This window comes from Perca fluviatilis, chromosome 5, assembly GCF_010015445.1.
Source record: "Perca fluviatilis chromosome 5, GENO_Pfluv_1.0, whole genome shotgun sequence".
NCBI classification, from domain to species: domain Eukaryota; kingdom Metazoa; phylum Chordata; class Actinopteri; order Perciformes; family Percidae; genus Perca; species Perca fluviatilis.
Window position 1 is genome coordinate 42,471,677 of NC_053116.1, and position 2,500 is coordinate 42,474,176.

General features: G+C 45.1%; 1 long non-coding RNA gene across 1 annotated transcript; it reads left to right on the plus strand.

Annotated features, from left to right (window-relative positions):
* Positions 1-219: 219 nt before the first annotated feature.
* LOC120558567 lies at positions 220-2,265 on the plus strand. Its single transcript, XR_005639146.1, has 3 exons — positions 220-403; positions 1,349-1,479; positions 2,195-2,265. It is a non-coding gene; the product is annotated as an uncharacterized LOC120558567 (long non-coding RNA).
* Positions 2,266-2,500: the final 235 nt, after the last annotated feature.

The window sequence follows — 2,500 nt, forward strand, 5'->3', positions numbered from 1 at the left end:
GTCTCCCTGTCTCTCTCCCCCTTTCTGTCTCCCTGCCTGTGTCTCCCTGTCCTCCCCCTTCTGTGTCTCTCTCTGTCCTTGTCCTCCCCCTTGTCTGTCTCCCTGTCTTTCTCTCCCTATCTCTCTCTGTCTCTCTCTCTCTCCCTCCCTCCCTGTCCTTGCCCCTGTCTGTGTGTCCCTGCCTGTCTCCCTGTCCTTGCCCCTGTCTGTGTGTCCCTGCCTGTGTCTGGGTGTCTGCAGGATGGAGATTTGGACACCACCCAGGTGTTCCTGCAGGCCTCGGACTCCAAACATCTGGAGAAGAAGCCGGGCCGCAGGAAGAGGACCTGGCTGGGACTGGGTCTGGTGCTGGGGGCCGGGGCCGTGGCTCTGCTCACCGGGATGCTCGTCTGGCACTTTCACTGTGAGCTTCATCTACAGGAAACAGCAGACAAGATGTTCACACTGGGGGGGGTCACGGGGGGCCTATCACCATACCCATGTCCCAACACCATATTCCCAGATCTTTAAACATATCGTGTTGATCTGCGACATATTGAAATGTATTTCCCTTTTGTTAAATCTCTCCAGTGGACTGCAAAAGCCATTGATATTATTAATCTTGTACCAGAAGTAAAATAATCATGTGTAGTTTATAGAATAAGATGTGGCGATACTATGCTGTATGGACGTTAGGGTTGTGGCTAGAAGAGAGAAAGCTACAACCCCAAGTTACGCAAAATCTACTATGAAATAATAATATCATTTTAATAATTTCACCCAGTTTGGAACAAAGGAACATATCGATCATTCTGCTCTTGCGATGGCATCGCCGTTTATTTACAGAAAACCTTTCGGTCCCTCCGGACCTTCATCAAGAGTATTTAACAAACAGACGCATGTAGCCCCTCCCATTCTCCCTCCCCAGGTGTGGGACAATCACTCGTCAATGGGAGTGTCTGTCAATCAACACACCTGTCACATTCAACCAGCCAATCAGTATCTTACTTCACTTCTACTACTACCTACAACGTTTCCTTAGCAGGAATATGCAGTGACTTCGTGCCACTTAACCCTACAAATACTTGATCCATGTTTCCGTGTGCACACGGCTACAACCTTTTTAAAGTTAACAGCCAATCAGATTTTCTACGAGCCATGTTTTTTCCCAAGGGGAAATCAGACGGATACAATGCGTTAGAAACTGTTCCCTATCATGGTAATAGTTCCCTGTATAGTGTGTTCTCCATTTTGTAGTGGTGTTTGAATTCTCCATGTTTAATGTCCACTGTAAAATACCCACGATGCACTGCTAATGTGTGTATATAGGATGTACATTTTCTCTCTGTTTCTCAATCCCCCCCCCCAGTACGCAGTGATGTCCGAGTGAAGAAACTGTACATCGGCCAGATGGGGATCAATAACCAGCGCTACCAGGCGGCGTATGAAGATCCCAGCAGCTCCGAGTTCAGCCAGCTGGCAGGGCTGGTCAGCACGCAGGTGACCCATCCCAAACCAATCCCCAATCAGATCTCTGGTCACATGACACGCCAGAGTAAAGCAGCCTTTAGAGAAAGTTGCTGTGCAGCACTAAGAACCTCTGTGAGCTCTTAGAGAGACTCCAGGAAGCTGCTGGTCTGATACGGTACGATAGTGGCCCCAGCGTATCAATGCTACCTCTCATACAGTCTTTTTTTACTTAATATTCATATGTTTGTTTGTAGTTTATTTTGAACATGTAGAAAGCACAATCTTCCACAACTGTTGTAAGTGATTCAAATCAGAAATTCCCATGTTCAAAAAGGAGTAGGAAGAAGTTAAAAAAAAACTTTTCTGGTCCCACCCCCTTTTTCTACTTTTATCCTTTAGGTAAATACAAAACAGTTTGATGCTTCACTTATTTAGATATGTTTCCATACACATACACACCGTATATCTCCCTACCTACACTCACATAGACACAGATTAATTCATACATGCATACACACACACACATTTACACATTTCTTTTATGTATTGTTTTGTAACACTTGTTGTGTTTAACATAAATAAATCCAATCTAACTTGTCCTTGATGTCTGAGTTTGAGTTTTAGGATTAACTGTCTTCTTCATCATGAAAATGCCCGGCCCCGACTCACAGCTTGCGGCATCTCTTAATATATATATATATATTTATTTATTTATTTATTTATTTCTGACCTTTTTGTCTTTCAGCTGAAACTGATTTACTCCAAGAACTCTGTGCTGGCCAAATCCTTTAAAGGCTCCACGGTCCACGCCTTCAGGTACGCCTCCCGTCTCCTCTGCCCCGTAGGAACTCTTCTCCGTCACTAGACTAGACTAGACTAGACTAGACCCACATCAGGGCTTTAAACTGACCTCTAACATGGCTAGTAGACGTTTATAGTTACCAGCCAATCACATCTATCACTAGCCACATTCAGTTTGTCCCCTAACTACCTTAACTTCCTACCAGTCTGGAACCACTGACCGCTTTCTGCCGCAGTGTTCACTTCATTC